We start from the raw sequence: 14,089 nt of genomic DNA on the forward strand, positions 1-14,089 counted from the left end.
TAACTTTTCCCTCCAAAATCTCAAATTAACTTAAGTCCTCAATTAATTTAATCAATCAAATCTTTTCCAATAAATCACTTATAACTTCCAACATGAATTATCTTAAACCAACCATAACAACTTCACTCCATAATCAAGATTTATCTTTCTGCAGAATAATTAATTATCATCCACAATAATTAATTATTATTTACCTTTCTTCCAAAATAATTAATTATCTTCTACAATAATTAATTATTATTTATCTTTCTCAAAAATAATTAATTATCTTCCACAATAATTAATTATTGTTTACCTTTCTCCAAAGTAATTATCCTTTTACAAATAATTAATTATTGTTTATCTTTCTCCAAAGTAATTATCCTTTTACAAATAATTAATTATTGTTTATCTTTCTCCAAAGTAATTATCCTTTTACAAATAATTAATTATTGTTTATCTTTCTCCAAAGTAATTAATTATCCTTTTACAAATAATTATATTTTCCCAAAATATAATTATTTTACTTTTTCTCCTTTAATAAATATCCTTTCTCCAAAACACAACTATTTTTTCCTTAAATAATTATATTTCAACAAATATAATTATCGTTTCCTTTAACATAATAATTATATATATATTTCCACATATACATATAATTATTCAATCTCCAACAAACTTTCCACCCCACAATTTAATTAAATAACATCCATAATTATTTAATTAAATTCAACTTCAACAACACTAAAAATCCACAACTTTACTTAATTCTCTTAACCTACCATTTAAACAAAAACTTAACAAACACCACGTGCCAAAACCTCTAATTAATTAAATATTCATCCAAGAAATATTTAATTAATTTCAATTCCCACATAAATCAAATAATTCTCATTAAATGGATTCAAAATAACGCCCAATAAATTATCTTAATTTTTGGGGCGTTACAATCTTCCCTCCTTTAACAACTTTCGTCCTCGAAAGTTCTAATCTTTGAACAGCTTGGGATACTTGGCTCTCACAAATTCTACCAAATTCCAAAATCTTTAATTAAATATACACACCCATGTATATATATTTAATTAATCTAACACAAAACACCAAATACATTCCTTAACTTCTAATTCCACTTAATGTAATACCCATAATAAGTTCCTTAAATTTATGGGGTGTTACAATCTTCCCTCGCTAAGAAACTTTCGTCCTCGAAAGTTTTAGTTCTTGAACAATTTCGAGTATCGAGCTCTCTTGTCATACTCTTGTTCCTAAGTAGCATTGTCAACTTGGTAACTTTGCCATAATATTTTCCTAAGTGCAACTCTCATGTTGCGCAATGCTTTACTTCACTTGACAAAATATTACTTTTCTCAAACACTTTTCTTTCCTTTACACTTATCCAAGTAAAACTTAATTCATAAACCTTCAAAAACTACGTTCTATTTTCCAACTTCAAACTTCGACCAAAAAGGTATTCTCCACCATTTAGCAATCTTTAGAAGTCACTAATTTCTCTTTTCTTGTTTGATAAAGTTCAAACTCATGTCCAACTATTGCTTTCTTTAATGACATCAACTTAACTAGTTATTCTAAAGAAATTCGTTATTTCATCACTTGTACTTTAAACTAGATGTAACTTATCCTTCATGGTAAACTCAAAACAATTTCTTGAAATCTCACCAAAATAACTATGCACTAAAGTTTACTTTGTTCCTTCTCCAGCAACTCAATTCTAAACACCGTCAAATGTGTTTGATATACTTGAACTTAACCATGCCTTTAGTTTCCTTTAAAACCACCAACATAACTAATGTCTTAGATATCTAGTCACAAAACAGTTCATCAGGCTGAACACGTTCTACTCTTTTGCCTACTCAACCACCCCGTTGAGCACCTTTACGTGCCAACATTTTTCTTAAAACTTTACCACCAAAGCCATCACCAATAAATCATAACATTCATGCAGTTCTAGTTTAATACAGGCAAGGTCACGTGCATATTCATAATCATGTATCATAAAATACATACCTGGCGAGTGACGAAGGACCGTAATAGCCATAGGGACAAAATCAGAGACTCACATCGTAAGTTAGTCTACAGAACCTAAAAGCTGACGCTCTGATACCAACTGTAACGACCCAACTCTTTATACTAAGCTGAGGTCGTTACTAAAAAGAAACAATGACAAGAGACACCTTTTTGAAACGAGGGAAGACTAAATTTTCATTAAAAACGGAATATTAAAACACTGAAACATAAACGCGGAAGCAAAACTGAGTCCCCATATGGCATGTCACGGATCCTTCTCTGTCGCTCGCCAGCTTTCGTCTACCTTTACCTTCGCCTGAAATGTTAAACATAGAAAGAGTGAGTATAAACATATACTCAGTAAGGGACCTACTACTAGTCCCGCTAGGTGTCTGTTAACTTCCCATTAGAGTCCTGAAAATGGTACCCAATCTCTGGCACGTTCCCGAACACGTGCAACATGCGCTCCCGTAGGAACGAAAATCTGGTCTTCGGTGTCCCGAGGGAGCACCTAGGACATGCTGGTCTGTAGTGAACCCGGGGGTAACACTAAGACAATCGGGATGCGAGGACCCCGTCGAATCACTCGAATCATATCTTTATCCATGCTAGACTGGCGTCCCGTCGGACCACTCAGTCCTAAATAGGTGGTGATCCCGAAGGACACCCATGCAGGTACGACTCTAATAGACAAAGTTAACAGAACACCCTATCCATAGCATGTAGCATAACATAACATCATAACATGGCATGAGTATTAATCTTAACGTCCTTAATCATGTGATTAATATATCATGCATTAACAATCCTCAACAGTCATCAACAACATACTACCGGTCATTAACATAACATCAGTCATCATCATCAATCATCAACATAATAATCTCAGTCATCATCATCAACATCAACTATCATCATCAATCATCAACATAATAATCTCAGTCATCATCATCAACATCAACTGTCATCATAAATCATCAACATAATAATCTCAGTCATCATCATCAACATCAACTATCATCATCAATCACCAACATAATAATCTCAGTCATCATCACCAACATCAATACAATGACAGTCATTATCAGTAGCATCAAGTTATGCATTTTAGCTACCATCAATGCATAATCATAATTACATGCGGTCTCTTGAATTCAGTTCGAAGGTCTAGTAGGAGAATCTCTTACCTGGAGATTTTAGCCAAACAAAGGTAGTTCCTAGTTGACAGTAAAAATTCTCCAATTAACTTGATCCTAATCATAAAAGGAAAACTTAGTATCTTAATTAAATGAAATTGGCAATTGACTAACACCCAAAAATTCTCCCAAATTAACTTTCTAAAAATTGGGTTGAAACCAATTCAACCTTGATTGGGAAAAATCCAAGATTTAGATCTTAAAAAGTTTAGCCAATTGAACCTTTAAAGAAACCTCAAATAGATCCAAAATTAAATTAATAAAATATTAATTTAATTTCATTAGCTTACCAAGGTTACTCAGATGGAGGTTGGAAAATCCTCTTATCCTTGATGAAAAATTCATCACTTTAAATCCTCAAGCTTCCAAAGAGACCAATCTTAACTTTAACTGAGGCGGCGACAACAGAGGGTTATCTTAGAGAAGAAGATAAAGAACCTTTTTCTTTTTCCTTTATTTCCATCTTAAGCATTCTAATGCTATTTATAGACTCACATAATAACAATAATAATAATAATTATTATTTCCTTTTCCTTTTCCTTTTAGGATATATATAATAACAATAATATTTATTATTATTATTTTCTTTTCCTTTTCCTTTTAGGATATATATATAATACCAAAAAATATACATATATCTTTATTCCCATTATCTTTCCTAAATCAATGCCTTAATCTTAGGCATTTATAACCATTAGTAATAATAATAATACTTCTTTATTATTATTATTTTTCTCTCACCAAAATCTACAATAAATATATATTTATTTAAACCATTATTCTCTTTTATAAATATATATCTTTTTCGTCCAATCAAAATCAATCATCTCTCTCTTCATGAATTATTTTCTTTTCCAAATAAATATAATTATATTCCATAATATAATTAACTACACTTTTCCAAATTATTAATTAAATATATATATCCATATATATATACTCAATTAATTACAATTCCGCCAAAACTAACTTTTCCCTCCAAAATCTCAAATTAACTTAAGTCCTCAATTAATTTAATCAATCAAATCTTTTCCAATAAATCACTTATAACTTCCAACATGAATTATCTTAAACCAACCATAACAACTTCACTCCATAATCAAGATTTATCTTTCTGCAGAATAATTAATTATCATCCACAATAATTAATTATTATTTACCTTTCTTCCAAAATAATTAATTATCTTCTACAATAATTAATTATTATTTATCTTTCTCAAAAATAATTAATTATCTTCCACAATAATTAATTATTGTTTACCTTTCTCCAAAGTAATTATCCTTTTACAAATAATTAATTATTGTTTATCTTTCTCCAAAGTAATTATCCTTTTACAAATAATTAATTATTGTTTATCTTTCTCCAAAGTAATTATCCTTTTACAAATAATTAATTATTGTTTATCTTTCTCCAAAGTAATTAATTATCCTTTTACAAATAATTATATTTTCCCAAAATATAATTATTTTACTTTTTCTCCTTTAATAAATATCCTTTCTCCAAAACACAACTATTTTTTCCTTAAATAATTATATTTCAACAAATATAATTATCGTTTCCTTTAACATAATAATTATATATATATTTCCACATATACATATAATTATTCAATCTCCAACAAACTTTCCACCCCACAATTTAATTAAATAACATCCATAATTATTTAATTAAATTCAACTTCAACAACACTAAAAATCCACAACTTTACTTAATTCTCTTAACCTACCATTTAAACAAAAACTTAACAAACACCACGTGCCAAAACCTCTAATTAATTAAATATTCATCCAAGAAATATTTAATTAATTTCAATTCCCACATAAATCAAATAATTCTCATTAAATGGATTCAAAATAACGCCCAATAAATTATCTTAATTTTTGGGGCGTTACAACATGATTAATCAACCACTCGCACGAGTGTAATTCTTTTTCCAAACGATCATGATACGTAATCGTGCAGAAAATGATACACGATTGTGTAGTTCTTTTTAACGTTGAAAAAACGCTTCATGTAATTCTTCTACGAAATGGTCATGATACATAATCGTGTAGGAAATTATACACACGATCGTTTAGGAGATGATACACGATCGTGTGGTTCTTTTAAACGATAAAAAAATAATGCTTCGTGTTCTTCTAAACAATCATGATATGCACTTGTGTAGGAAATGGTATACGATCGTGTAGGAAATGCTTCAAACCTAAACAATCATTTAGATCATATCAAAGTGATATTTAAACGATCTTGATATTTTGAAAGGGGAGCCGTAAGAAAGAGGAGCTCTAAGAAAAAAAGAAAAAGAAGAATAAAAATAGAAGAAAGAAAATCTCGTAAGAAATCAATATTTTATTTATCCAAAAGAAGATGAACGAAGGAGCTAAAGAAATCTGGAATAAAAATAAAAATAGAAGAAGAAAGAGCTGAAAAAATTCTGGAAGAGAATATGAATAATCGCAAAGAAGAAGAAAGAAAGAAAAGTGACGAATCGTTCGCAATATCAAGGACAAATTTGGAATTTATGAAAAATTTATTTTGGTGTTTTGTTATATTTATGAAAATTAACCTATATTTGATATCAACATTGTATATATTGAAATAACTAAACCAAATAAGTGCATTAACATAACAATTTTACAATATATCATTTCCTTGCGTCATCACTAGGACACGTGCTTTCTCATCGCGTTGTCTAGCTTCAACACCAACTTCAAATGCTTAAACCTTTAAAATCCTTCTAATCAAACTTTTATTTCAAAATGACCCTTCAGTTTCAGACACGAGTCTTACACTAATTGACATCAATTGAATCGATGAGAAGAATACAAATTCAAACTCATATCAATTGCATTAAGATCTTAGACTAGTTAGGTCAAATATTTAGTTTTCAAGTGCCTAACTAAATATTCATGCAATTCAAACTTAAGTTAGATCTATCAAGGCTCATTCAATTAATTAGCAAGCAATCCCAACCTAATGCTTTGACAAAAGCTATAATCAAATGATCTCCAAGCATCCGATAACATGATATATAATCATTTAAAACATAATTGAATTAACAACCATTAGATAATCTAGTTCAAAAATTCACAAATACATCAAAGAAAGAATAATCGTAAATAAACCTAGTAAGCATGAGTACCTGAGGAAAAGTTCAAGTGTATAAAACACCACTAAAGAACACATAAAATAGAGAGAAATTAATCAATCTTTGAGCGGTTGAAAAATGAGATGGTCTAATCTAGGTGGTGAACTTCTTATTTAAAAGTTTGTAACATTGTCGTGGCGTTGGATGCACACGTGCGTCTAGACTTCGAAGCACATAATACTGTGTGTTGTGTGTGACAAAGACAACTACTACCTTACAACACCATACGTAGCACCATGAGGTGCTACGACATTGCAAGGCGGAGCCCTTTTTGGCCTCTTTTGCACTCCTTGACTCCAGGTTGATGTATCTTGACCTCATTTTCACACATTTTAACTCCAATTTAACATCAACACATATTCTACCAATGTTCAACTCAAAACCTAAAAAATAGTGAAATAGAAAAGTAAAACCACGTAACAGTTTCAAATTAAGTGAGACTAGATAACACATTTTTGACATTATCAAGACACAAAATAAAAAATGTAAAATGGGAAGAAATGCAAAAAAAAAAAACCAAAGAAAATAATTGTAAAAAATGAAGAAGGATCGAAGAAGAAAAAAGAGAAGAAAATAAATAGAAAAGAGTTGCAAAGTGAAGAAAAAAGAAGAAGAAAACACTTTATAGTTAAAATGGTAATTTTACACAGTAACCACATAAGCAAAAGACCACTTTTTCATTAGTTTTAGAAAAGGTGTCAATTTTTCATTTGAGCCTTTTATTTTAGGTTACCTATACAAATTTCTCATATATTTTTAATTTATATTATGTTGAACAAAAGAAACAAAAAATAAGAAATAGTTATGTAAGAGTTATATTTCTTATTTTAAGCAACAAGAAACATGAAAAATAATCAAACATATTTGTGTTTCTTGTTTTAAAAAATAAACAAAAAACAAAAAACAAAGAAATGGAAACATAAAACATGAATCAGAAACGTTATCAAGCAAAAAATTATATTTGAAAAAACAAAATGCACTTTTGATACCTGAGCTTTGAAGTTGATATTTATTTGGTCTCTTAAGTTTGAAAATTAATACTTTAGTCCCTTGAGTTTGTAAATTGGTACTAAATGGCCATTGTCCTAACTTGAACCTAACAAATTGTTGATTGGGTTGTTATGTGTTGATGTGGATGAAATGACATGTTGATTTTATTTGATTACTTGGAAAATAAATTAAAAAGTTCGCTAGAAAAAAAAAAGAAAGAAAATTACTTTCTCTTAATGTAACGCCCCAGTAGATTAGAGTTCCATTGTTCACCTCAAGAGTATTTTATTTTTTAAAGTGGTTATGAAATGAGATTTATTTTGACTTACACTTAATTAAGGTTAAAGTTTTCCTTGGTTGGGTATTTAATTGTTGAGGTTTAAGGGTGAAATAAATTAATTAATTGTGAAGCAACAAATTAATTAATGCCTTGGAAAGGGTCAATGGTGGCCTTAATGAAGAGAGAGAGAGGAGAGTTGCCATTGGACTAAAGTAGAAAAGAAATTAATAATAAAAGGAGAAAAGAAAGTAAATTGGTGTGGATTTTATTTTATTTTATTTTTATATTTCTTTTTTATTATTCTTTTATCCTTTTAAAAAGGGGGCATTGGGAGGCGTGAAACTCATCACCTTCCCAAGAAAACCCTAGCCCCACTTTGCTCCCACCATAGCCGCCGCCACTCTCCGCCGCCGCCGCACGCCGCCGCACGCCACCGCACGCCAACCCTCGGAGCCGGCCGTAGTAGAGCCGAACCACCATCCCAGCCGCGCCGCGTCTGCAAGCCGAATCCGGAGCCGCTCCTCATCCGCGCAGCCGAGCGCCGTACCTTCAGCCAGCCGCGCCGCTCCGATCGAAGCCGAAGGGAGCCGCTTCGATCCGCGCACAGCCGTCTCCCGCAGCCGCCACTCGAAGCCGATCCGCCGCGCGTGCCTCCAGCCGTCGAAGCCGAACCCACGTTTCGGCCGACGCCCGAACCCGAAACCGATCCGCGCCCGCTCGCCCGAAACCGACCCGCGCCTGCTCGCCCGAAACCGAACCCGCTCCACGCTCGCGCACGCCCGCTCCGAGTCGCAAGCCGAGCCCGCGCGCGCCCATCCCACGCCACGAGTCGCGCCGGTCTGCACCACAAGCCGCGCCGCGCCGCCTGCACTGCAAGCCGAGCCGCGCCTCCTTGCTGACGCGAGCCGAGCCGCACGCGCAAGATCCTTGCGCCAAGCCGAGCCGAGCCGATCTCTGTCTCCTTCCAGCCGAGCCGCCAAGCCTAATTTGGCTCCTTCCACCTAATTTTTGGTAATTAAATCAATTATTTTGGCATTATCCAGTAAGATTCAATATTTTGGGCACTAGTTAATTTAATTTGGAATTAAATTAGATCATTTCTCCTTAAGGGACGTCTTGGACCAAGTAACTGCTGCAGCGGGGGATTTCTTCAGTAGGGGCTTGAGCACCGCAATCTCCTTCTAGGGTAAGTCATTTCGAATGAGTTTTGAACCGTTAATCGTGGGCGACCTAATTACGAATTTTGGCATATTAAACAGTTAGGACCTCGTCGCTTGGAAAGCGTACTGCCTCGCGGTTAGGACTCGTCGAGTAAATCTCCAGGTAAGAGATTCTACTACTAGCTCCATGCTTAGAAATATGAGATGATGTATACTCCAATTTTGCATGTTGAGGATTAGACGGTACGATGCCTGAAATCAATGTTAGTATGATGTAAATGACGGTATGGTTATACTATAGCCTGTTATGTGTGGCGAGAGCTGTTATAGCTATACGACGAATGTCGAGACGGAGAGGGCAGAGATGATTTATATGATATGTTATATGCTGATGCCATGTGTATGTATACTGCACTTAGGGTACCTGTTAGCTTGATCTGTTAGAGTCGTACCTGCATGGGTGTCCTTCGGGATCACCACCTATTGAGGACTGTGTGGTCCGACGGGACGCCAGTCTAGCATGGATATAGATATGACTCGAGTGACTCGACGGGGTCCTCGCATCCCGACTGTCCTAGGTGTCCCCCGGGGCACCGAAGACCAGAGTTACGTTCCTACGGGAGCGCATGATTGCACGTGTTCGGGAACGTGCCAGAGATTGGGTACCAGTTATCAGGACTCTAACAGGAAGTTAACAGGCACCTAGTGGGACTAGTAGTGGGTCCCTTACTGAGTATTTTTATACTCACTCTCTTCGTTTTATGTTTTCAGGTAGAGGACGGGGAAAGGGCAAGGGCAAGCTGGCGAGCGACCCGAAGTGAGACCGTGGAGGGCCATAGGGACTACCGCTTCCGCTTATTCTTATTTCAGATTTTCGCATTTGAAATTGAGTACTTTTCATCACTTACCATCTTTTACGTAGATAGGGCCCGAGTAGGATTTCAGAATGCTTTTACATTTTTGCATGACTACCTTGTTTGAATTTTATAAATAAAATTTCTTAAACCGTATGCGTTTTGAAATTTTTTCATGACTTAAACCACTTGTTCTATATTGGTAATGACTTCGATTCAGTATAAGGAGTCGGGTCGTTACAGTTGGTATCAGAGCACAGTGTTTTAGGTTCTGTAGACTGACCTACGATGTAAGTCATTTTTTTTGTTTTGGTTTTACTTCACCCTATGGCTATACGGTCCTTCGGCACTCGCCAGGTATGTCTAAAGCCTTGCTAATGTTAAGATTACAATTTTGCCTGAATAGTCTAAGACCTAGATATAGGGTGTTAAGTTCTTGTGGTGAAAAGTTTGTTGGTGAATTTTAGGGAGAATGCCGCCACGTAGGGGTGCACGCCGAGGAGGTGGTAGGGGAGGCAGAGGAGCCGGTCGTGGCCAGCCGGAGGCGCCACCTGTTGCACCGGCAGTCGACCCAAACGCACCGGTCACCCAGGCGGATCTCGCCGCGATGGAGCAGCGTTATCAGGACATGCTGCAAGCTGCTTTGGCGCCTTTCCTTGCCGCCCAGCAGAACCAGGCCGCCCCTGCTCAGGCCCAGGCCGCCCCTGCTCAGGCTCAGGCCGTCGCTCCTCCAGCCCCTGAGGAAGCTCAACCAGTACCAGTTCAACTGTCGGCCGAGGCGAAACACTTACGGGATTTCAGGAAGTATAATCCCAAGACCTTTGACGGATCCATGGACAACCCCACAAAGGCCCAAATGTGGTTGACGTCCATAGAGACTATTTTCCGGTACATGAAGTGCCCAGAAGACCAGAAGGTGCAGTGTGCAGTCTTCTTCTTGGAGGACAGGGGCACCGCCTGGTGGGAGACCGCTGAGAGAATGCTGGGGGGCGATGTCAGCAAAATAACTTGGGAGCAGTTCAAGGAGAACTTCTATGCTAAGTTCTTCTCTGCAAATGTGAAGCACGCCAAGCTGCAAGAGTTCCTAAACTTGGAGCAAGGCGACATGACGGTGGAGCAGTACGACGCCGAGTTCGATATGCTGTCCCGCTTTGCTCCCGATATGGTAAGGGATGAGGCTGCCAGAACGGAGAAATTCGTTAGAGGACTCAGGCTAGACCTTCAGGGCATTGTCAGAGCCCTCCGCCCAGCCACGCATGCTGATGCACTACGTATAGCACTGGATTTGAGCCTGCCTGAGAGAGCCGATCCGTCTAAGGCTGCCGGCAGAGGGTCAGCCTTGGGACAGAAGAGAAAGGTGGAGACGCAGCCTGACGTAGCACCGCAGCGAACACTGAGGTCAGGAGGTGTCTTCCAGAGACACCGACGGGAGCTTGCAGCAGCCGGGAGGACTCTGAGAGAGCTACCCGCTTGTACTACCTGCGGGAGAGTCCACGGAGGTCGTTGCTTAGCTGGAAGTGGAGTCTGCTTCAGATGTAGACAGCCGGGGCACACTGCTGATGTGTGTCCTCGGAAACCCTTTGAGACGACACCGCCCCAGCCTTCTGCGTCCCAGCAGGGGAGAGTTTTCGCCACCACCCGGCAGGAGGCCGAGCGAGCTGGCACAGTGGTGACAGGTACGCTCCCAATTCTGGGGCATTATGCTTTTGTGCTATTTGACTCTGGGTCATCCCACTCGTTTATATCCTCCGTTTTCGTTCGGCATGTGGGTTTGGAGGTAGAGCCTTTGGGTAGTGTTTTATCGGTTTCTACTCCATCTGGGGAGGTCCTGTTGTCCAAAGAACAAATAAAGGCATGTCGGGTAGAGATAGCGAATCGTATGTTAGACGTGACCTTACTAGTGTTAGACATGCAGGACTTTGACGTGATACTAGGCATGGATTGGCTGTCAGCCAACCATGCAAATATAGACTGTTTTGGCAAGGAAGTTGTCTTTAACCCTCCCTCCGAGGCTAGCTTCAAATTCAGGGGGGCAGGCATGGTATGTATACCCAAGGTCATCTCAGCCATGAAAGCTAGTAAACTACTCAGCCAGGGAACTTGGGGCATCTTGGCAAGCGTAGTGGACATTAGAGAGCCAGAAGTTTCCCTATCGTCTGAACCAGTGGTGAGGGAGTACCCCGACGTTTTCCCAGACGAACTCCCAGGACTTCCGCCTCCCAGAGAGGTAGACTTCGCCATCGAGTTAGAGCCGGGCACTGCCCCTATCTCGAGGGCCCCTTACAGAATGGCTCCAGCCGAGCTAAAGGAGTTGAAGGTCCAGTTACAGGAGTTGCTGGACAAAGGCTTCATCCGGCCCAGTGTGTCGCCTTGGGGAGCCCCAGTATTGTTCGTGAAGAAGAAGGATGGGTCGATGCGCCTTTGTATTGACTACCGAGAGCTGAACAAGGTGACAGTCAAAAACCGCTACCCCTTGCCCAGGATTGACGACCTGTTCGATCAGTTGCAGGGAGCCACTGTCTTTTCCAAGATCGACCTGCGATCAGGCTATCACCAGTTGAGGATTAGGGACGGTGACATTCCCAAGACGGCCTTTCGATCGAGGTACGGACATTACGAATTCGTTGTGATGTCTTTCGGCTTGACTAACGCTCCTGCAGTATTCATGGATTTGATGAACAGGGTGTTTAAGGACTTTCTAGACTCGTTCGTCATAGTCTTCATTGACGACATCCTCATTTACTCAAAAACTGAGGCGGAGCACGAGAAGCACTTACACCAGGTTTTGGAGACCCTTCGAGCCAACAAGTTGTATGCCAAATTCTCCAAGTGTGAATTCTGGTTAAGGAAGGTGGCGTTTCTTGGCCACGTGGTTTCCAGTGAGGGAGTTTCAGTAGATCCCGCAAAGATTGAAGCGGTGACCAACTGGACTCGACCGTCCACGGTTAGTGAAATTCGAAGTTTTCTGGGCTTGGCAGGTTACTACAGGAGGTTCGTGGAAGACTTCTCACGTATAGCCAGCCCGTTGACCCAGTTGACCAGAAAGGGAACCCCTTTTGTCTGGAGCCCAGCATGCGAGAGGAGCTTTCAGGAGCTCAAACAGAAGCTAGTGACTGCACCGGTCCTGACAGTGCCCGATGGTTCGGGAAACTTTGTAATCTATAGTGACGCCTCCAAGAAGGGACTGGGCTGTGTCCTGATGCAGCAAGGTAAGGTAGTTGCTTATGCCTCCCGCCAGTTGAAGATCCATGAGCAGAACTACCCTACCCATGACTTGGAGTTGGCAGCTGTAGTCTTTGCACTGAAGATATGGAGGCACTATCTGTACGGTGAGAAGATTCAGATTTACACCGACCATAAGAGCCTGAAGTACTTCTTCACTCAGAAGGAGTTGAACATGAGGCAGAGGAGGTGGCTCGAGTTGGTGAAAGACTACGACTGCGAGATCCTATACCACCCAGGCAAAGCAAATGTAGTGGCTGACGCGCTGAGTAGGAAAGTGGCACATTCAGCAGCGCTAATCACCAAGCAGACCCCCTTACTCAGAGATTTTGAGAGAGCCGAGATTGCAGTCTCAGTAGGTGAGGTTACCGCACAGTTGGCTCAGTTGACAGTTCAGCCAACCTTGAGGCAAAAGATCATTGCTGCTCAGCTGAATGATCCTTACTTGGCAGAGAAGCGTCGCGTGGTAGAGACAGAGGAAGGTGAAGACTTCTCCATATCCTCTGACGGTGGCCTTATGTTTGAGGGACGCCTGTGTGTGCCGGAAGACAGCGCAGTTAAGACGGAGCTTTTGACTGAGGCCCACAGTTCCCCGTTTACCATGCACCCTGGGAGTACGAAGATGTACCAGGACTTAAGGAGTGTCTATTGGTGGAGGGGCATGAAGAGGGATGTGGCAGACTTTGTCAGTAGATGCTTGGTGTGCCAACAGGTGAAGGCACCTAGGCAGCATCCAGCAGGGTTGTTGCAACCCTTGAGTGTGCCAGAGTGGAAGTGGGAGAGTGTGTCGATGGATTTTATTACGGGACTGCCCAAGACCCTAAGGGGCTACACGGTGATCTGGGTTGTGGTCGACAGACTCACGAAGTCGGCCCATTTCGTGCCAGGGAAATCCACTTACACTGCCAGTAAGTGGGGGCAGCTATATATGACAGAGATTGTGAGACTTCATGGAGTACCCGTATCCATCATTTCAGACAGAGACGCCCGTTTCACATCGAAGTTCTGGAAAGGACTTCAACTTGCATTAGGTACGAGGTTGGACTTCAGCACGGCATTCCACCCTCAGACTGATGGTCAGACAGAGAGATTGAACCAGATTTTGGAAGACATGCTGCGAGCCTGCGTACTAGAGTTTTCAGGAAGTTGGGACTCCCATCTGCATCTGATGGAGTTTGCCTATAACAACAGCTACCAGGCTACCATCGGTATGGCACCGTTCGAGGCTCTGTAT

General features: G+C 39.5%; 1 long non-coding RNA gene across 1 annotated transcript; it reads left to right on the forward strand.

Moving 5' to 3' along the window:
- The first annotated feature begins 8,464 nt into the window (after nt 1–8,464).
- On the forward strand, nt 8,465–9,324 carry LOC127148181 (uncharacterized). The gene is made up of 3 exons (XR_007818943.1): nt 8,465–8,630; nt 8,729–8,805; nt 8,879–9,324. It is a non-coding gene; the product is annotated as an uncharacterized LOC127148181 (long non-coding RNA).
- Nucleotides 9,325–14,089: the final 4,765 nt, after the last annotated feature.

The sequence above is a fragment of the Cucumis melo genome, chromosome 1 (genome assembly GCF_025177605.1).
Source record: "Cucumis melo cultivar AY chromosome 1, USDA_Cmelo_AY_1.0, whole genome shotgun sequence".
NCBI lineage: Eukaryota > Viridiplantae > Streptophyta > Magnoliopsida > Cucurbitales > Cucurbitaceae > Cucumis > Cucumis melo.